Source organism: Rhamphochromis sp. 'chilingali' (genome assembly GCF_963969265.1).
Source record: "Rhamphochromis sp. 'chilingali' genome assembly, chromosome: 7".
NCBI lineage: Eukaryota > Metazoa > Chordata > Actinopteri > Cichliformes > Cichlidae > Rhamphochromis > Rhamphochromis sp. 'chilingali'.
Window position 1 is genome coordinate 21,990,481 of NC_137934.1, and position 23,860 is coordinate 22,014,340.

Below are 23,860 nucleotides of genomic sequence, written 5' to 3' on the forward strand. Positions count from 1 at the left end.
AGTCAGCAAAGAGGCACAGAAAAGAAGATCAGACACCAGCGAGGGAGGATAAGAAAGACAGACGCAACAACATTGTCATCCCCTATGTAGCTGGTGTATCAGAAAAACTCAGGAGAGTTTTCTCCAAGCATGACATCCCAGTACATTTCAGACCCAGCAACACGCTCAGACAAAAACTGGTTCACCCGAAAGACAAAACGCCAAAACACAGACTTAACAATGTGGTGTATGCTGTACAGTGCAGCGAGGAATGCTCAGACCTCTACATTGGAGAGACCAAACAGCCACTTCACAAGCGCATGGCACAACACAGAAGAGCCACCTCCACAGGACAAGACTCAGCAGTCCATCTGCATCTTAAGGATAAAGGACACTCTTTCGAGGATGCCAATGTTCACATTTTGGACAGAGAGGACAGATGGTTTGAAAGAGGAGTGAAAGAAGCCATCTATGTCCACTGTGAGCGACCATGTTTGAACAGAGGCGGTGGTTTACGACACCAACTCTCTGCCATCTATAATCCAGTTTTGAGATCCCTTCCCAGACGCCTTAACGCCCACCCACATCCTGGGCCATCTGATCTCAGGAATTCACATGATAAGGTGGGGCCAGGTTTCACAATGAACACACCCGAAACTCTGGCTGATTGGAACCCACACCCAGTTTCACACCTTGGCTCAGGCGATTAGAGGATCATCAGGGGGTCCTTTTGTCCCTCTGTGGGGGATACTCCCACTAGGTTTATATCTGGGACTCTCCACCATTTGACCTTAGAACTGAAGAAGCTTCTCGGATGAGAGGTGAAACGTCTTCAAGTAACTTAAAGAAGTCCAGACGCTTTTCTTTGCAAGCTCCTTTGACTATTGTTATTATAATATTTATTACGTGGTTCAGGACTTCCCCCCCTTACAAGCTGCAAAAAGTAAACCAAGCAGCTGCAGGAAGGAGCACATAGACCTCTGAAGAAAGTGATTAAAAAAGCCAAACCACATAAAACCAAGACACACAGAAAGACACACAGACACGTGTAATAGTTACACAGAGTGGGTTGGGACTGGATAAAAAAAAAATAGCTACTATCCTGGATTACCTGTTTTTACTTATATTAATTTAGTTTCATTTTTTGATAATATAAACTGCTTGACTGCTGTCTTTCTTTCCACATTGCTGTAGAAGGACTGTTTTGTTTTTTGTTTTTTTACTACTGCAGAGCAGCAGTTGCTCTTCTAATGCAGATTGCTGAGAGTGTGAAAATCACATAAAAAAGAAAAGGTCCAGCACACAACCATCAACCACTTGCACCAATTTAGAAATAATCTGTAGCCAGAGCCTTGAGTTTTGTTTATGCGGTACCTTCTGTGTGGGTGTTGTTGGTCTTCCTGCTGGCACTTGGCCAAGGGCAAACATACAAAACATTTCCTGCAAGTTTTTTTTCCCTTTAGGGTCCATTTCCTGCACCAGCGAGTTCTTTGAGTTGCTGAATGAGTCATCTGAGCAAAACATTGCTTCTCAAAGCAACTAACGAGATTTTAGAAGCATTTAAAACTTAAAACAGTCTCACTAACATAAAAGTAACACAATTAAATTCTCTCCTGTTCAGCTTTATTTGTATAGCAACAAAGCACAGCAACAGTTGTGCTCAAGGTGCTTCATGTTGTGGGTTAAAGACACTACAATAATAATTTGTTTTTACATGTTGCTTTTTTAATTCATAAGTCATTTTAAACAATTTTACTCTCACATGTTAAAAATAAAACTGTTTCATAAGGTAAACATTTTTCTTAAAGTCTAGGCTTTATCAAGAAAGATACGATTCCTGCAGAACGAGGAACTTGTTTATCTAAAGCTGCCCAGTTTGCTAATTAATTATTGTAATTAATGCATAAAAATGCTAAGGTGAACAGTACAGTAAGTTTTCTTTGAAACAGTGAAAAGAGCACTTTTTAAAAAAAATCATTTTTCCAGAAAGCATAAAACTATGTTGACTGTTGTCACATGTTCAATTTTGACCCTTTATCAACCAAGTTTGACACAGACCTAATTGTCTTTTTTTTTTAAATTGTGGCTGTAAAGTTACAGAATAATTATCATCTTTTAGGAACCACTTAAACTTTCTCTCTAGCCCAAAATGATTGAAGAGAAAAGTAACGTGAAGTGCACATGGTGAAATCTAGGTGGAGATGATTTCTCTGGTCAGACAGCGGTACTTTATGAATGCCATGTGCTACCATGATACACTGAATATTCCCGTATTGCTCGTCTTCTCTTCTCGCCAAAACAGTTTGAGTTTTGTCACTTTTGTCACTATGCTCCCCCCATCCCAATTTAACAAAACTCTAGTTCTATACATTCACACCCATCCAGACCACCCACATCCTGGGCCATCTGATCTCAGGAATTCACATGATAAGGTGGGGCCAGGTTTCACAATGAACTCACCCGAAACTCTGGCTGATTGGGACCCACACCCAGTTTCACACCTTGGCTCAGGCGATTAGAGGATCATCAGGGGGTCCTTTTGTCCCTCTGTGGGGGGTCACTCCCACTAGGTTTATATCTGGGACTCTCCACCATTTGACCTTAGAACTGAAGAAGCTTCTCAGATGAGAGGTGAAACGTCTTCAAGTAACTTAAAGAAGTCCAGACGCTTTTCTTTGCAAGCTCCTTTGACTATTGTTATTATAATATTTATTACGTGGTTCAGGACTTTCCCCCCTTACAAGCTGCAAAAAGTAAACCAAGCAGCTGTAGGAAGGAGCACATAGACCTCTGAAGAAAGTGATTAAAAAAGCCAAACCACATAAAACCAAGACACACAGAAAGAAAGACACGAGCAGAGATGTAACAACAGAGTGCCACCAAATGCCAGTTTGACTCAGCAGCTGGTGTCTCTGACACGTGTAATAGTTACACAGAGTGGGTTGGGACTGGATAAAAAAAAATAGCTACTATCCTGGATTACCTGTTTTCACTTATATTAATTTAGTTTCATTTTTTGATAATATAAACTGCTTGACTGCTGTCTTTCTTTCCACATTGCTGTAGAAGGACTGTTTTGTTTTTGTTTTTTTCACTACTGCAGAGCAGCAGTTGCTCTTCTCATGCAGATTGCTGAGAGTGTGAAAATCACATAAAAAAGAAAAGGTCCAGCACACAACCATCAACCACTTGCACCAATTTAGAAATAATCTGTAGCCAGAGCCTTGAGTTTTGTTTATGCGGTACCTTCTGTGTGGGTGTTGTTGGTCTTCCTACTGGCACTTGGCCAAGGGCAAACATACAAAACATTTCCTGGAAATTTTTTTCCTTCCTTTAGGGTCCATTTCCTGCACCAGCGAGTTCTTTGAGTTGCTGAATGAGTCATCTGAGCAAAACATTGCTTCTCAAAGCAACTAATGAGATTTTAGAAGCATTTAAAACTTAAAACAGTCTCACTAACATAAAAGTAACACAATTAAATTCTCTCCTGTTCAGCTTTATTTGTATAGCAACAAAGCACAACAACAGTTGTGCTCAAGGTGCTTCATGTTGTGGGTTAAAGACACTACAATAATAATTTGTTTTTACATGTTGCTTTTTTAATTCATAAGTCATTTTAAACAATTTTACTCTCACATGTTAAAAATAAAACTGTTTCATAAGGTAAACATTTTTCTTAAAGTCTAGGCTTTATCAAGAAAGATACGATTCCTGCAGAACGAGGAACTTGTTTATCTAAAGCTGCCCAGTTTGCTAATTAATTATTGTAATTAATGCATAAAAATGCTAAGGTGAACAGTACAGTCAGTTTTCTTTGAAACAGTGAAAAGAGCACTTTTAAAAAAAATCATTTTTCCAGAAAGCATAAAACTATGTTGACTGTTGTCACATGTTCAATTTTGACCCTTTATCAACCAAGTGTGACACAGACCTAATTGTCTTTTTTTTTTAAATTGTGGCTGTAAAGTTACAGAATAATTATCATCTTTTAGGAACCACTTAAACTTTCTCTCTAGCCCAAAATGATTGAAGAGAAAAGTAACGTGAAGTGCACATGGTGAAATCTAGGTGGAGATGATTTCTCTGGTCAGACAGCGGTACTTTATGAATGCCATGTGCTACCATGATACACTGAATATTCCCGTATTGTTCGTCTTCTCGCCAAAACAGTTTGAGTTTTGTCACTTTTGTCACTATGCTCCCCCCATCTACGGTGGCCCTGAGAGGCCAAACGGACTGCAACTTCAGAAAACACTTGCAAAAAGAAAAATGCTGCAAAAAGAAAAACGCTGCAAAAAGAAAAACACTGCAAAAAGAAAAATGCTGCAAAAAGAAAAACGCTGCAAAAAGAAAAATGCTGCAAAAAGAAAAACTCTGCAAAAGCACACATAACACAACAGAAATAGGAAAAAAGACAACGGAAATGTTTCTGGGGAGACAATAACCGGACGGACCAGTTGCACGAACCAAAACAAGCTAACAAGTGCACTGGGACTGGGAGACACTTCAAAGAAGTGGAGCGGCCAAAGAGTAAGCTTTCAAAAGTAAGTTCTGAATATTATGTCACTTATTTATGTGCAAATGTTTAATAATGAAGAACATTAAAACATTACTGTTGGCCACATGCCGGCAAATTTATGTGACATTAGCGATGTTTGTACGTACAGCGTTTACTTTGTTTTAAAGCCTTTAATTTATACGCCGTTTGATAGTCGACCTTAATCTTACAGAGAATCTGATGATTTTGTGGATAATTAAAGTCAGTCATATATCCACAAACACAACAAGCTGAAAGTCAGTGATGCTGCTCGGTTTGCAGTCCTGAATATCATGGCACAAGCAGGATCCACTGCACTGTTAATGTTAACTATGTTACATTGCTGCCTCTGTTCGGTGGTGTCAGCCAAACTGACTTTAACGTGTGTTTGAACGAGCTGACAGTTCACTCGTTAAGCTGAAAGAAAGATGCTTTAATCACAGGAGTCACACATGTGTCCACTGTACCATCTGGGAACTCTTCTTGTTTAGCACTCGTAATAACACAAACACTAAATCCTCCTATTTGTAGCAGTGTGTACACCTGAGACTGTCACCTGTCTGTCTGTCCTGCACTCTCTCTGTTTCTTTCTCTCTGATTGTGTAATAAAAGTATGAACATGTGTTTATAAGTTACACTTGTGTTTGAATCCTGCAGCTTATCACACATTTGATTTCCATGTGTGACAACTGCAAGTGTCCAGAGTGAGGACAGACTGAGGGACCCACTGCTGCACATCATCTGTGAGGCTTTGCACCCCTGATGATCCACCAGGACAAACTCAGCAGTGTGTGAGTAAGAGGAGGAGGAAGAGCCAGCAGCAGCTGACAGATGGAGAGAATAGACAGACTGTTCCCTGTTTGTGAAGGACTGCTAGAAAAGTTTAACATAACTAATTGTCTGTCCTGAATCAGTCTTATTAGGTAATGTTCAAATAATGTTATCATCCCAGTGTTTTCAGTGTGGGAGAAAGTACTCAGGGCCTTCAAGTTACACACTATGAAAGGCAGCAACAAGTTTAATATTCAGAAACCTAAAGTATGTATCAGCAGCAGAATGGAGCTAAAAATAAATGTTTGTTTCAGTTCTATGAAGCTTTGAGTATTTTGGAGTAGCACTGCTGTGTTTGTTGCATCATATTGCTGTAATTGTTTATATGCTTTATATATTCTGAGGTAAGTTGATCTATAGTGTTACATCATATTCTATAAGGATGTTATGTGTTTGTATACTTTCTGCCCAGTTTGACCCATTTAACAGAAGTCAGCCTGTTTAAGGCTCTGATATCTATTCTGTATGACTTAAAGCAGTTATGACATGGTCTGATTTTCTGACCCAATAAAGGAATATTTCATATATCAGTCTACTCTTCATTTTATCAGACACAGTTATCACAGCTCGTACATTTTCTTTTTACACATATATGTAAGCATTGAGCCAAATGTAATAATGCCAACAAATTAAACAAACAATATTTGTCTCTTATATATAATACATCTATAGATACACTGTCACAGATACTTGTCTTTAAGTGAAGATTTAGGGTGAAAGGAAATATAAATAACTGTAACTTGAATCTTTACTGAAGCTCAGTGTTTGGCACAGAGTTAGGGTTGCCAACCGTCCCTTAAAATACGGAATCGTCCCGTATTTCGAAACAAAAGTACACGTCCCGTATTGAGCTAATAAGGGACGCACTTTGTCCCGTAATACAGTGAGAATCAAAAGTAGTCTATAACTTTTAATGGAATTAACGCTTTGTTTGAAAACATAATTCCCAGCCCCTCTCCTGCTTTGTGACCAATGAGCTGACAGCACACTTACGAGTATGACAATTCAGATTACCGCTCATCTCATTGGTCAAGGAAAGGTCGCTTACGGAGAAAATACCAGAAGACAACAGATGACCACAACAAGAAGCATGGCCAACAGGGAAACAAACGCCGACACTGCGGTGCAAGTCTCGGACGACAGTACACCTAAAGCTGGGCAAACACTGTGCGATTTTTTCAGTCACGTTATTCAGCTCCTGCTCAAACTGCACGATTGACTCGCAGGGGTTAGAAGTTGGTAGGTCACGATGCAGGTCTCACACTATACGGCCCGATGCTCTGATGCGACCTGAGTGCTCACACTGTGCCTCCATAAAATGAAGGTTATAACAGAAAATCTGTCGCGCTCTCTCTCTCCGTCTTTCACTCACACAGACACGCACACCATCACCATCAACTTTGCTAAATTGCTAATGAAAAACATTGATCGGGCAGCTGTGACTGAGCAGCAATGTAAATCCAACTATTTTCACGGTTGTGTGCCTCCATTGCTTGTGTCCAGATCACACGCTGCACAGCCGTGCTGCTCCATCTTTTACACCAACGTTTACGTGTTTGCGCGCGAGCAGTGTGAGCGGCTGTGGTGAGACCCTCACGAGCGATTGATGATCGGGAGCTGGTCGTGAGGTGTTAATCACTTCTCGTTACCCCACGTATACTACACGATGCACGATGAAGGCCAAAATCGGTCCGATCACTCAAAAATCGGCTCAAAATGGGCCTAAAACCGCACAGTGTAAGCCCAGCATTAGAGCAGCAATGTTTGTTCAGAGAAAGGGAAAAATGGGAAAAGGAAAACACCTGGCTGGAAAAAGTTAATATGGGCATGTGCAGTGAATATCAGCGCTATGTGGCCAGAAGTGTGATAATATAATTTATTTTGTGTAATAAACAACTGTAAGGATAGATGATTACAACAAATAGATGACTAATACATAAAAGTAATACATAGATGAATAATGATGATGAGTTAAGATGCGTAATCATGGGAACAAGCGGGTTTACAAACAGGAGCAGCTGATTAGCATTAAGCCAATTGTACTAAATGCACTAAATGAGCACTGTTACAAGAATGTTTTTCTTTCTATTGTTTTCTATTATTTTAAGTTAAGCAGGACAGAGTTCTTTTAAAGAAAGATTTACTTATATTCTCAAAAGTTAAGCATGACAGGCTTCTGTTTAAGAAGGAGACCTGTTTTATTGTGTTAATGTTGTCATTTTGAGCTAAAAAATAAATGGCTAAATGATCATTTGTTTCACATGTGTTCATATCACAAAGAATACACATCTACTTAAATCAAATTCAAGTCAAATGGTTAAAAAAATAATTTCACACACAAAAAAAGAGCTAGAAAATTCACCACACTGGGAAGGGTGAAGACAACTGGGTCGCCCGGCCCTGGCCACGAGGTGTCCCTTATTTATTTTTCAGGGAGTTGGCAACCCTACACAGAGTTCATGTTCACTGCTGTAATAACTAATAATGATTAATATAATATTGGCCATATTATATTTACATTACCAAAGTGAGATGACTTTAGTCTCATGAACAACATTAGCTAATTGTTATTTACTAGCTAATCTTAAATGACTGTTCAGTACAGAAATGAAGCCCAAAAATCATGTTTTACAGTCCTGTGGTCTCAGCCTCAGATACCTATCAAATCACACAAAGCTCATGTCGAAACAAATGTACAAAATATGTTCTCCTTCATTTCTGTCAAACAAAGCTGTATGAAACATTTCCAGCTGTTAGTATCATGGTTGCTAGGCAACCTGGGCAGCGTGACAGAGGCTAGACCAGGGGTGGGCAATCTCCGTCCACGAGGGCCAGTGTCCTGCAGGTTTTAGATGTGTCCTCGAACCAACACAGCTGATTTAAATGGCTAAATTATCTCCTCAACATGTCTTGTAGTTCTCCAGAGGCCTGGTAACGAACTAATCATGTGATTCAGGTGTGTTGACCCAAGGTGAGATCTAAAACCTGCAGAGACACCGGCCCTCGTGGACTGAGATTGCCCACCCCTGGTCTAGACTGTCCCATCTCACAAGCCTACAAGCCTCACACTTCCGGCCTCAGCGGTCTTTGAGTGCGGCCCTTGAGGACCGTTAAGGCTGCGTACTTTAAGGCTGCAGACCCTGAATTGGGATAGAGCCATACATACATGTTTTGGTTCGTGCAACAGGACCGTCCGGTTATTGTCTCCCCAGAAACATTTCCGTTGTCTTTTTTCCTATTTCCGTTGTGTTGTGTGTGCTTTTGCAGCGTTTTTCTTTTTGCAGCGTTTTTTTCTTTTTGCAGCGTTTTTTTCTATTTGCAGCGTTTTACTTTTTGCAGCATTTTTCTTTTTGCAAGTGTTTTTCTTTTTGCAGCATTTTTCTTTTTGCAAGTGTTTTCTGAAGTTGCAGTCCGTTTGGTCTCTCAGGGCCACCGTACCCATCCCAGTTTTAACAAAACTCTAGTTCTATACATTCACACCCATCCAGACCACTCACAGTTCACAACACACCAACACAACATAGCATTGTCAAAACAGAGTGGGAGGGGAGGGGACATCTCTCTACACCCCTTGTTCCCCAGCCCGTTCACACATCTTGTCAGGCGGTTTGTGGAGTGCTTTTGTCACGGTTGGACGGTCCTCCCCGGACGACCTGCTTGTTTATTTGTGATGTGTGTGCGCCTTCCTCTCTTTCTCTCTTCCTCCCTATTCTGCGGATCGGGCTATGCCTAGGGGTGGCGTCTCCGAGAGAGCGAGAAAGGCCAACCTCTGACCCAGAAGAGTAACCTTCAGCTCCAGCTGCCACTAATCATTCCTCACTACACGGAGGTATTTAACGGTGTGTCCAGACGGCAGTTGGATTGTACTCGGAGCTCGGTAGATAAGTGTGCTCGTGATCTTATAACTGCATAGCAAGGCAAGCCTTCTTATCCGCTGTTGTGTTTGCTCGTCTCTCAGGTGGAGAAGTACGGGACGGAGGAGTGGAGAAAAGGGAATCAATGGTGTTTTCGGGAGGAGGAATTCACACGGAAGGAGTGCACACCGACCTCACGGGGAAACTCGCCTTCACCACTTTTGGGATTTAGAGAAAGGACATTGTTGGATATCTCACTGTTTGAAGACTGTATTTCAAGCACTGTAAATAAACGCACTGTCGGCTTCAACCCAGAGCTCCGCGCCTGAATCCATACCGCTCATTAGCCCTGACAGAACAATCCAGCCAGCAATGGATTCAGCGGACTCTACCCCCCCTCCAGCGCGAGATCGCGCTCCAGGCTGAACGATTGGAGCGACATGAAAAAATGCTGCAGCATGTCGCCGAGGAGCAGTCCGCGTTACTACAGGTGGTATCGGAGCTAAAAGGTATGTTGCTCGCTACCCCCAGGGCACCCATTCAGCCAAAGGGGGGCCCTGCACAACCACAACCACCTGTAGCCTTGCTAGACGAAGCAGCAGCGTCTCCCCTTCCGCCACGACGTGAACACACATTGCCGGTGCCTGAGAAATTCGGCGGGGACCTGGATAAATGTCGGGGGTTTTTGACTCAATGCTCCTTGGTGTTTAGGCAGCAGACTCAAGCGTATGCCTCGGACATTGCCAAAATCACCTTTATGGTCGAGTTAATGACTGGACGGGCTCTGCAGTGGGCTCAAGCGGTGCTGAGCGCTCAGCCCTCTATCTCATACAGTAACTTCCTAAGCAAATTTCGATGTGTATTTGATAAGGGGTCTAACCCAGACAGTGCTGCTCATCGTTTGTTTACATTGAAACAGGGCCGGCAGAGCGTGGCTGACTTCTCCGTGGATTTTTGGATCCTGTCCGAAGAAGCCGGCTGGGAGGAGAAGGCGCTCCGAGGGGCTTTCTTAAACAGCCTAAATGAGAACATCAAACGTGAGTTGGCAACCACAGAGCTATCTAAGTCATTGAGTGGCTTGGTGAATTTGTGTATCAGTCTGGATGACCATATGCGAGAGTTTGGCAGGCGATCTGGAGATGGGCGGCGGTCAGCAGGGGGCGTGGGAGTTCCAACTGGACTTCCCTTGCTGGAATGGAGGGAGGAGGAACCTGGCTCTCTGGCTGATGAGGAGCAACCCATGCAACTGGGGCGGACTAGATTCACCCGGAGAGGAAGACGACTGGTGGGTGAGTGCTTTGAGTGCGGGAAGAGGGGGCATTTCGCGGACGCCTGCGCTTCTCGGTCAAAAGAGTCTGCCCGTCAGTAAAGGTGGGGATACTGACGGGTGCACCTGCGAGTTCGGTTCTCCACCTCAGCTGTCCCGCGAAATTACAGTTTCTTTCCTGCATTCACCCATGTAACGTTCTAATTGACTCTGGGGCCGAGCAAAGTTTTGTGGATGAGGCTCTGGCTTTCAAGAAGGGTTTGCCGGTCGTTCCTCTCCCTGAAACACTCGAGGTTTCGGCGCTTAACGGCAGCACACTAGCTTCTGTCTCTCACCGCACCCAAGAAATTACTCTCACCCTGTCTGGCAATCATACAGAGAGGATTCGCCTGTTCCTCCTCAAGGCGCCCCACACCCCCTTAGTTTTGGGTTTTCCCTGGCTTCAGCAGCATAACCCACAGATAGACTGGGCTAGGGGGTGTATCACTGGGTGGAGCACGTATTGCCACGGGCAGTGTTTACGCTCTACAGTGCCTGCCTGCATGACAACTGACCCAGCTGGGCTGCCCGCTCCATCTGATTTCTCTTCTGTGCCTGCGGATTACCACGACCTGAGCCAGGTGTTTAGCAAGGACAGGGCCCAATCGCTGCCGCCCCATCGCCCGTATGACTGCGGGATAGACTTGCTCCCTGGTGCACCCTTGCCCTCAAGCCGCCTCTATAACATCTCTAAGCCCGAGCGTGAGTCTATGGAGCGCTACATAACAGACTCCTTGGCTGCTGGCATCATTCGCCCATCCACTTCCCCTCTGGGCGCTGGGTTTTTCTTTGTCGGAAAGAAAGACAAGTCCCTATGCCCCTGCATAGATTTTCGGGGACTGAATAAAATCACGGTCAGAAATAAATACCGTCTTCCTCTTCTGGCATCAGCTTTTGAGCTCCTCCAGGGAGCCACCGTTTTCACCAAACTCGACCTCCACAATGCCTATCATCTGATTCGTATCCGTGAGGGGGACGAGTGGAAGACGGCTTTCAACACCCACCTGGGCCACTTTGAATATCTGGTAATGCCATTTGGGCTTACCAACGCCCCCGCTGTGTTCCAGGCATTGGTGAATGATGTTCTGCGAGATTTTCTTAACCACTTTGTGTTTGTTTATCTTGATGATATCTTGATTTTCTCCAGAACCCAAACAGAGCATGTCAAGCACGTGAGGCTGGTGCTGCGCCGTCTGCTGGAGAATCGCCTGTTTTGCAAAGCAGAGAAGTGTGAGTTCCACGTTTCCACTGTCTCTTTCCTGGGCTTTATCATTGAACAGGGCAGATTGCGAGCAGATCCCGCAAAAATCAAAGCCATTCTGGAGCGGCCGGTGCCCACGACCCGGAAGAAGTTGCAGTTTCCTTGGTTTCGCCAACTTTTACGGACAATTCATCCAGAACTTGCCTCTCACTCAACTCACCTCACCCAAACAGCTTTTTCTGTGGTCTCCAGCAGCTCAACAGGCCTTCAACCGTCTCAAACACCTGTTCGCGTCGGCTCCCATACTCGCCCAAGCTGATCTCACCTTGCCGTTCGTGGTGGAAGTGGATGCTTCGGATTCAGGGGTTGGAGCGGTCCTCTCACAGCGCTTAGAAGGTAAATTACACCCCTGTGCCTTTTTCTCCCGTCGTCTCACCCAGGCTGAGAGGAACTATGACGTGAGCGACCGGGAGCTGCTGGCCATCAAGCTGGCGCTGGAGGAATGGCGGCATTGGCTGGAAGGGAGTGAGCATCCAGTAGTAGTTTGGACCGACCACAAGAATCTCGCCTACCTCCAAGCGGCAAAGCGTCTGAACGCCCGGCAAGCCAGGTGGGCATTGTTTTTCACTCGATTCAACCTGACCATTACGTACAGACCCGGGTCCATGAACACGAAACCGGACGCCTTGTCACGCCAGTTCGCACCTGACGTCGACCTGGAGGAGAAAGAGAGGCCCATTCTGCCCGCCTCCTGTATTGTGGGGGTCCTTACCTGGGAGACCGAAAAGGTGATCCGGGATGCCCAGCAACAGGAACCCGACCCCGGAACTGGTCCGGAAGGCAGACTGTATGTTCCCTCGGCGGCCAGGAGTAAAGTTATCCATTGGGGCCACGCCGCGAGATTTGCCTGTCATCCGGGTAAGAACCGCACTATCACTTTTTTGCAACGGTTGTTCTGGTGGCCATCTCTTTCTCAGGACGTCCGAGAATATGTGGCGGCGTGCCCGGTGTGCGCTCGAAATACACTGAACAAAAATATAAACGCAACACTTTTGTTTTTGCTCCCATTCCCCATGGGATGGACGTAGAGACCTAAAATTCATTCCAGATACACAATATAACCATCCCTCCCAAACAGTGGTCACAAATCAGTCCAAATGTGTGGTAGTGGGCACATCTGCTATATTGAGATAATCCATCCCACCTCACAGGTGTGCCACATCAGGATGCTGATCTGACATCATGAGTAGTGCACAGGTGTACCTCAGACTGCCCACAACAAAAGGCCACCCTGGAATGTGCAGTTTTGTCTCACAGCAAAATGCCACAGATGCCACAAGCAATGAGGGAGCATGCAATTGGCATGCTGACAACAGGAATGTCAACCACATCTGTCGCCCGTGCATTGAATATTCATTTCTCAACCATAAGCCGTCTCCACAGGCGTTTCAGAGAATATGGCAGCACATCCAACCGGCCTCACAACCGCAGACCTCGTGTAACCACACCAGCCCAGGACCTCCACATCCAGCAGGTTCACCTCCAAGATCGTCTGAGACCAGCCACCCAGACAGCTGCTGGAACAATTGGTTTGCACAACCAAACAATTTCTGCACAAACTGTCAGAAACCGTCTGAGGGACGCTCAACTGCATGCCCGTCGTCCTCATCGGGGTCTTGACCTGACTCCAGCTCGTCGCCGTAACAGACTTGTGTGGGCAAATGCTCACATTCGATGGCGTCTGGCACGTTGGAGAGGTGTGCGCTTCACGGATGAATCATGGTTCACATTGTTCAGGGCAGATGGCAGCTGAGAATGTCCCAGTTCTTGCATGGCCAGCCTACTCACCGGACATGTCACCCATTGAGCATGTTCGGGATGTGCTTGACCGGCATATACGACAGCGTGTACCAGTTCCCACGAATATCCAACAACCTCGCACAGCCATTGAAGTGGAGTGGACCAACATTCCACAGGCCACAATTGACAATCTGATAGACTCCATGCGACGATGTGTTGCACTGCATGAGGCAAATGGTGGTCACACCAGATACTGACCGGTTCTGGGTCCCCAGACCCCCAATAGCGCAAAAAACTGCACATTCCAGGGTGGCCTTTTGTTGTGGGCAGTCTGAGGTACACCTGTGCACTACTCATGATGTCAGATCAGCATCCTGATGTGGCACACCTGTGAGGTGGGATGGATTATCTCAATATAGCAGATGTGCCCACTACCACACATTTGGACTGATTTGTGACCACTGTTTGGGAGGGATGGTTATATTGTGTATCTGGAATGAATTTTAGGTCTCTACGTCCATCCCATGGGGAATGGGAGCAAAAACAAAAGTGTTGCGTTTATATTTTTGTTCAGTGTAAGTTGTCGAACTCTCCTCCATCAGGACTTCTCAGACTGCTGCCCGTCCCCGTCCGGCCATGGTCGCACATCGCTCTGGACTTCATCACCGGCCTTCCTCCATCCTCTGGTAACACCGTAATACTCATAATCATTGACCGCTTCTCTAAGGCTGCTCATTTTGTTGCCCTGGCCAAACTCCCCACCGCACTGGAAACCGCCCAGCTCCTTACCCAGCACATTTTTCGCCTTCACGGCATTCCGCAGGACATTGTCTCAGACCGTGGGCCCCAGTTCACCGCTCGGGTGTGGAAGCAGTTTTGTGCAGAGCTGGGGGCCCAGGTCAGTCTGTCTTCTGGTTTTCATCCGCAGACTAATGGACAGGCAGAGCGAGCTAACCAGGAGCTGGAGGCCATGTTGCGCTGGGTCGTCTCCTCCAACCAGTCCTCCTGGAGTGAACAGTTGGCATGGGCTGAATATGCTCATAACACCAGCACGTCGGCTGCTACGGGGTTCTCACCTTTCGAAGCGTCCCTGGGGTATCAACCTCCGCTTCTCTCCATCACAGAGGGCGAGGTGGCCGTACCTTCCGTCCAACAACACATGAGGTGCTGTCGACGGATCTGGAGGGCGACCAAGGTGGCTCTTCTGCGGACGCGCGGACGTAATAAGGAGCTCGCTGACCGTCGTCGCCTTCCTACACCGGCCTATCGGGTGGGCCAGCAGGTATGGCTTTCCTCTAGGAACATCACTCTGCGGACTGAGTCCAAGAAGCTGGCTCCCCGGTTCCTTGGACCGTTTTCTGTGCAGGCCATCCTGAATCCAGTGACTGTCCGACTGGCCCTCCGGCGCAACATGAAGGTACACAACGTGTTTCATGTTTCTCAAATTAGGCCGGTCCGGACCAGCTCGTTGTACCCGCCTCCTGGGCCCCCGCCACCCGCCCGGCTTATCGCTGGCGCCCCGGCTTATGGCATTACTCGCATAATGGATGCTAGGCGTCACGGTAGGGGCTTTCAGTTTCTGGTGGATTGGGAGGGGTACGGTCCGGAAGAGCGTTCCTGGGTGCCGCGGTCTGCGATCCTCAATCATGGCATGGTGAGGGACCCGGATAAGTTTCGTGGGTCCCCCGGAGGCTCCCGTTAAGGGGTGGGTGTACTGTCACGGTCAGACGGTCCTCCCCGGACAACCTGCTTGTTTATTTGTGATGTGTGTGCGCCTTCCTCTCTTTCTCTCTTCCTCCCTATTCTGTGGGTCGGGCTATACCTAGGGGCGGCGTCTCCGAGAGAGCGGGAAAGGCCGACCTCTGACCCGGAAGAGTAACCTTCAGCTCCAGCTGCCACTAATCATTCCTCACTACACGGAGGTATTTAACGGTGTGTCCAGACGGCAGTCGACGCTGGATTGTACTCGGAGCTCGGTAGATAAGTGTGCTCGTGATCTTATAACCCGCATAGCAAGGCAAGCCTTCTTATCCGCTGTTGTGTTTGCTCGTCTCTCAGGTGGAGAAGTACGGGACGGAGGAGTGGAGAAAAGGGATTCACTGGTGTTTTCGGGAGGAGGAATTCACACGGAAGGAGTGCACACCGACCTCACGGGGAAACTCGCGTTCACCACTTTTGGGATTTAGAGAAAGGACATTGTTGGATATCTCACTGTTTGAAGACTGTATTTCAAGCACTGTAAATAAACGCACTGTCGGCTTCAACCCAGAGCTCCGCGCCTGAATCCATACCGCTCATTAGCCCTGACAGCTTTGGCTTCATCCCCGTTTGCTGCTCGTTCATAGTGGCATCTGCTGACCAACACCGCAGAGGAGCAGGGGGTGAATGTGTGCACATGTGTCTTTGTCTTTCTATGTGTCACTAGTGGGTTGGTGAGAGTGAGTAACTGTGTCTGTGTGTGCATGTGTACACTACCAGTCAAAAGTTTGGACAAACCTCCTCATTTACTGTTTTTTCTTTATTTTTACTACTACTGCTACATTGTAGATACAAACTGAAGACATCGAATATATGAAGCAATATGTGGAATTATGTAGCAAAGAAAAAATTATAAGTAACTCTAAATATGTTTTGTATTTTAGATTCCTGAAAGTAGCCACCCTTTGCTTTGTTGACAGTGCTACAAACACTTTGCCTTCTCCCAATGAGTTTCATGATGATGTCACCTGAAATGGTTTTGACTTCACAGGTGTCCCTTGACAAGGTTCATTTGTGAAACTTCTTACCTTCTTAATGGAGCTGCGACCGTCAGTTGGGTTGTGCAAAAGTTGGGTTGGTACACAGCTGACAGCCCTATTTGAAACTGTTAGAATTCATATTATGGCAAGAACCAATCAAGTAAAGAGAAATGACAGTCCATCATTACTTTAAGAACTGAAGCACTACAACTGGCTCACGCGAGAATCGTCCCAGGAAAGGAAGACAAAGAGTCACCTCCGCTAGCTGAGGATAAATACATCCGAGTCATCAGACTCAGAAATAGGAAGTTAACAGCATCTCAGATTAGACCAGATAAATGCCACACAGAGCTCCAGTAGCAGACACATCTCTACATCAACTGTTCAGAGGAGACTGCATGAATCTGGCCTTTATGGTCAAATAGCTGCTAAGAAACCAATACTAAGGAAAATGTCTCTTACAGATCCAGCAGGTGGTGATACATCATGCATTCCTATTTGTTTCTGTTCCCCCATTCAACTCCTGATGAAGGCACTCATATGGCCTTTACTGCTTTGTATTAACAAAATTGGCCAGCAAATATTTACATATTTCTCTTTATTTTCCAGGTCAGATAGTAAACACAGCTGTTCTCGCATAATGGGGAGAGTCTTGAACTAATCCAGTATTTTACAGGAGTTTTATACTTTCATTGGGACACCTGTTGTTTTTACTTATTTAAACTGTACTCCTCATTTCAAGAATTTAATTCCTGTTTCAGGATCCACACAGCCCAATACCTACAATCGTACTCAGCAGCAGTGACGGCAAGCCCTTGAATGATTCAACTGAGGTCAATGTCCAGATGGATGGACAAAAAATGATTCTGGACAGTGGGGAAATGGACATTTCATTGGCGATGGGTATTGTCTTCTCCCTGTACCATGTCTACAATGTTGCCTATCCAAGTGAACTAAAAAAGACATTTTGCTTTTTGGAGGCATTTGTTCTCAACTTGGGAACTCTGACTACACCTGTATCAGTAGCTGTGCAAAGAGTGGCAAATGCATTAAATATCTCCTAGATTGCCAGCATAGTGCAGGTGAGAGACCGATATTGTCCCAATGTGGACTAACAAAGGACCATGAGTCCCACATTAAACTTAACTTACATAACTTAAGGCTGCAGTTCATTGATAATTTAAATAAAAAGATTGTTCTTGAAATAGTTTTACTGAAAATGCAAACATGCTGATGAAAATGTGTTGTTTAATTGTCTGTTATGAAAGTATTGCTATTTCTAATGTAATAATTGTTGTTTTATCTATAGTATAATATTTATATGTATTTATTTATAGTATAGTAAAGATATTTAGTTATTACTGTTTAAATGACTTATATGCTATTATTAGTAGTGGTGTTGTGCTTAGCGTTAAAATGCCTTTTTGTCTTTTTCTGTAATACAAAGTGCCAATAAACCATTAATATATGTCTATATGCTTGTATTTATTTTACCCTATTCTAGTTAATTCGATTTAAGATGCATTTTATTTTGAAAGATTTAAAATGGTTCTTTAAAGAACCACTCAGAAAAGGGTTCTTTAAAATGGGTCTTTAAAGAACCACTTGAAAGACCTTTTTAAAAATAGTTCTTCAAAGAACCATTTTTTTAAAAGGGGGCAAAAAAGCCACAGGTATATTACTACTTTCTATGTAGCTATTCTTGTAAAAGCGAAATATGTTAGGCACCACAGTGCATTCAGATCACAATTCTGCTTGCAAAGCTGCCAGACAGTACAAAAAACAAACAAAAGAAAAAAACAAACAAGCAAACAAAAATGCTTCACTGATATATATAACAATCATTTATTTTCGTTGAAAACCAGACAGAGACCTGAGGCAGAGCTAACCAAATCCAACTCCACCTGAGAATATTAAAAGGAAAGAAAGAAAGATAAACACAAACAAAACCCCAAACCCACTCTCAGAGGGTTGAATGGCAGTTTGAGGTGTGGACCCAAAAGCAGACTCAATAGATGAAAGACTTTATTAAGCTCACAAATCTTAATCAAACAAGATGGGGAGCGAGCATCACGGCAGTCCGACTTTTTCTTTCTTTTTCAGTGATCTGGAGGGAAATGGCGAGCAAGAGGGCAGCCCGATGACATGTCTGAGCTAATGTTATTTTCAGAATACAGAAGAGAGGCATCGGGCAGAGAATGCAGGAGGGTAAGTGTTTAGCTATTGCATTATTAGGGGAGCAGACCCGCGTCAGTAAAACCAAAAGAACAACAGGTTAGTTTGAATGCTGATCCCAAACAATGTAAACTGGAGACACAAGGAGACGTGAGGTTAACACAAGGAGTAACAACGTAAGAGCTAAACATGAAGTCAGCATGGGGTAGCAGACGATGGCAGCGGGTGGAAATCTGAGCTGTTAATAACTACTGATGGATCACAGGTGAGAGGAGACAGAAGTAGAAGCATAACTCTGCTCTGGAGGGCAGAACCTAGACACAGGAAATGCAGTGGAAAAATGACCCCAAACATGTGACATTCAAGCCAGGTCATGACACCCATGCAGATCTGCAAACTCATAACATGGTGCTCGTGGGTCAGACCATGAACATCTTCAAAACTGACCTTCATTTTGATCCAATCTACACACTCCACACACTATGTCTATACTCAGATTTGATAGAAGAATCCAAAAATACAGAATAACACCTGCTAGGGCTGGTTTTTGTTGTATTTTTCTTCCTGTTAGAGTTTGTTTTAGCACCATCCCTACAGTGGCTTCATGACACACACATAAAAATCACACACAGTCACAGCTGGTGGAAACTTAAAAACAACTGAACTGTTCAGGTTGCAAATTTTAAAAAACAAAGAGAAGAAAAACAGTACAGCACACTTCTGCAAGGCTTCAGTTGTGGACCTAAAGGCAGTTTTATGGTTTCTGCTGGCGAAACCTACTACTGTTAGGTAAATCATTTTACACACATTAAAACAACTTTGAAATAAAGTTTAAAAAAAAATGGACCAGATGACATGATCCAACTGGATTATGATTAATGTTATACCTGTTCAGATAACATCGGTATTCTTAGTTCATGTACAGTTCTACACTTATTACACTTGACTGTTCAGTGCAGGCGTCTGTAATTCTGAGTCAGTTCTCCCATTAGTAAAACGAAACTACTTTTTCTCATAGAAGTGAGAAACAAATCTTGTCAGTGCCACTCTCTCTGTCTCACTCTTCCCTCCTCATGTATGCAGAGCTGCAGTAATGCAATCCTAATGACATGTCTGTGCAACCGCACCATTAACAGTGAGGATTATGGTGTGTGGGCAGGGAAACATGAATCATGTGCAAAATGAAATTACAGTGACTCCCACCCTCATTAAAGACAGCAGTTGCCGGTTCCTAACAGCTTTACAGGTTGTCTTTCTTGTATAAGTTGCTCTCTCTGCGTTTCAGACATAGAGATGTTCAGTTGCAAATATTTAAGTGAGATATGATTCTTATATACTTGCTTTACTTAATTCTTGCTTTACTTTATTCTATATTCAATGTGTTCATTAAAGTGTAAAATTAGCATTTTTCATTTCATTAGCCTCACTGTGGTCTGCTCCATGCTGTCTCTTTGTCATTGGAATATAATGGTTCCTACTGTAAGCGGTCGAGAACAAATATTCTTAAAACGTTATGCTCTTCATGCACAGACCTGCATATTTCTGGAAAAACAGGTTAAAGCTTCCAGTCAGCACAAAATAATTGTGTAACCCAACGGTCCTCAGTTGTGTGACCTTCTAGGCAGGTAATGAATGTGTTCAGAGTATTATTATAGTAATGTCACATGCAATCTCTTTAAGTTTTCTAATGTGCAGCACTGTCAGAATTTGACTCTATGTCCTTATGGCATTAGACAACAAGCTTGCAACATTATATAATTTTAAAAGGAAATATAAGCCATGAGAAACGTTTTCTCTAGTGTCACAAGATATCTGGGCAGGTAAAACTGCTAGCTATCTAACTTGGCCACGTGTGATCACTGCAGCTTTATGTAAGATATTACATTTCGTCATTGGACAGTTGTGGTTTCTCTGTATTATTGTAGGTATATAAAGCACCTTGAGGTGACTGTTGTTGCAATTTGGCACTATATAAATAAAACTGAATTGAATTGAAAGTTATGCTGCTATTGGTTGCTGAGGAAGTTATACAGTTATAACTACTTCAAAATTCACTTACCGTTAGTGCCGAGATTATTTACTTTCCTTTGGGTTAATGCTGCTATGCAGAGGTTTTGAAAGGCATTTCTTGTGTAAAGACAAAAAGCCCTGCATTCCTATTGTTCAGAAATGAACATCAAAGCTGATTTTTTAAAACTGGAACATGATGCTTAAAAAAAATGTAGACAAATTATGTCATTCTTCACTTTTATTTATGCTGCGACATTCTGTCCGTTAAAGTTATGAATCCACTGCCCAACATGGACGAGTGTTTCTAAATTTGATGACCTCATTATTACATGCTTTTAATGGATGATGTGGTCCTTCTGGCTTTACTGACATCCTGCTCACACTGGGGAAGTTCTGAGTGTGAAGAAAGGGGATGAAAATGAATATTTCTGAGTCTAATGTGATGGTTCTTAACAAAAAGGGGGGTGGAGTACTGACTCCCAGTTTGGAGTGGTTTCTATCCAAGGTGGATGAGTTCAAATATCTCTGGCTCATTCTGTGGCTTTGCTACTGGTCAGTTTGTCTTGTTGTGTGCTGATGCTGCTTAAGAGAAACACCCAAGAAACAAAGTCATTGCCATCTGCCAGTCAGGAAATTGTTACATAGCTAATTTTAAATACAAAAAACAACTATTTACATTTCAACTTTTAACTATTTAAATTTTCAGCTTTTTCCTTTTAAACAAATTTAAAGTGAAACAACACAAAACACTGCAAACCACAACACAATTAAATATAAATTAAAATATGCAAAACAAAAAGAAGATGCACATTCTCTGTGGTCCACTTTTTTGGTCTTAGTGAGGACTCGAGCAGCAGAGTTCTGAATGAGCTGTAGTTGTCTGACTGATTTTTTAGGTCGACCTGTAAAGATGCTGTTACAGTAATCAAGCCTACTAAAGATGAATGCATGGACTAGTTTTTCCAGGTCCTGTTGAGACATCAGATCTTTTATCGTTGATATATTCTTGAGGTGATAGTAAGCTGATTTTGTTATTGTCTTAATGTGTTTTTCTAAGTTTAGGTCTGCATCCATTACTACACCCAAATTTCTTGCCTGGTTTGTGGTTTTTAGGTGTATTGATTGAAGTTCTCTGGTGACCTGTAATCGTTTTCCTTTGGCACCAAAGACTACTTCAGTTTTGTTTTTGTTTAGCTGGAGAAAATTGTGGCACAACCAGTCATTAATTTCCTCAATGCATTTACCAAGAGCCTGTACAGGGCCTCTGTCTCCTGGTGACATTGTGATATATATTTGTGTGTCATCTGCATAGCTATGATAGTTTATTTTGTTGTTCTTTATAATGTGCGCCAGTGGGAGCATGTAAATGTTAAACAGAAGGGGTCCCAAGATGGAACCTTGGGGAACTCCACATGTGATACTTGTCTGCTCAGATGTGAAGTTACCTATTGATACAAAATATTTCCTGTTTTCTAAGTATGTTTTGAACCAGTTTAGTACAGTTCCTGAAACACCTGCCCAGTTCTCCAGTTGTTTGAGTAATATGTTGTGGTCAACTGTATCAAATGCTGCACTGAGATCCAGTAAAACTAAGACTGACATTTTTCCACTGTCTGTATTCAGACAAATGTCATTAAACACTTTGGTCAGAGCGGTTTCAGTGCTGTGGTTCTGTCTAAAACCTGACTGGAAGGCATCATAGTTATTCTGTTTTAAGAAGTAATTGAGCTGTTGAGAAACTGCTTTTTCAATGATCTTACTTAAAAATTGGAGATTTGAGATCGGCCTGTAGTTGTTCATTTGTGTCTTGTCAAGATTGTCCTTTTTCAGTATAGGTTTTATTACAGCAGTTTTTAGTGGTTCTGGAAACACACCTGACATTAAAGAAAAGCTGACGATCTGTAACAGGTCTGACTCCAAAGTCTTTGAGACCTTTTTGAAAAAACTTGTTGGCAGGACATCTAAACAGCAAGAGGAGTTCAGTTGACCTAAGATGTCCTCCAGGTCTTTGCTGCAAATAGGGTGAAACTGTTTGATTGTGTTTAAACAGTTTTTCAGTGGACACAGTACATATCCTGAATCTGCTGTTGATGTACCAATTGTTTGTCTAATCTTTTGGATTTTTTCTGTGAAGAATTTGGCAAAGTCATTGCAGGCCATGGTCGAGTGAACTTCAGCCGCCACTGACACAGGAGGGTTTGTTAGCCTGTCAACTGTAGAAAATAAGACCCGAGAATTATGACTGTTTTTGGTGATGATGTCAGAGAAGTAGGACCTCCTTGCACTCCTCACTTGTAAATTATAATTGTGAAGTTTCTCTTTATAGATGTCATAATGAACCTGGAGGTTTGTTTTTCTCCATCTGCGCTCAGCTTTCCTACACTCTCTTTTTTCTTTTTTCACCAGTGTGGAGTTTCTCCATGGAGACTTTTTCCTTCCAGAGATAACCTTCACCTTAATGGGAGCAATAGTGTCCATTACATTTAACATTTTAGCATTGAAGCTATTGACGAGCTTATTGACTGAACCTCTGGACAGGTCAGGTGTTAATGGGAAGACCTGGTTAAAGATCTCACTACTGTATTCAGTTATATACCGGTTTGTGATCACTGCTGTTGATATATTTGTGTGTGCTGAAATTTTACCTTCAAAGAAAACACAGTAATTATCAGACAGTCCCACATCCAGTAGCGGTTTTAGATACGGGCGACACGGGCGGTTGCCCGGGGCGGCATCATGGTGGGGGGCAGCATCACGGGTATCGGCAAAAAAAAAAAATGCTCGTAATCATGCTGCCCCGACGTCATGCCAGCGCATATTGGGAATGGCATAGGCACCGATCGGTTTTCTATCACCCATTTGCTGGGTGTAAGGGCGCCCTCCGTTTGCGAGGTGCGCCTGCTGCTTGCGGCACAGGCAGGAGAGGGCGGGGCGGCGGGAGATTCACTGACCGGCTGGAGCGGCATCTAAAAACCAACTCGCAAAATAAAACAAAATAAAAACAAACCAACAAACACGAAAACACCAGACATTATGATACAGACTTATAATTTGCACCGATGTTTTTTCTCTCCGCTACATACAGTCCATTATATAGAGAGACAAGACGACGAGGCTCCAGTTACAGCATACAATATATATAAGAAGAGTAAGAAAATAAATATACACTTTAGGACTAGGGGTAAAGGGATCAATAACAATTTATAATTTACAGTTTGATTTAAAGTCTCACACACAACCCGTCGAAAGGGGAGGGGGGCGGCTGCTTCCAAATAGAGCACATTTCATTCATAATGATGTAAATCCAAACCCATCATGTATTCATGATTTGAATCCTGGGTTGTGTGAAATCTCAGAAATAAACCCTAGACAAAGTGAGTCTGTGAACTAAGGTGTAGGTGTATTAGATTATGTTGTGGTGATCCTTGG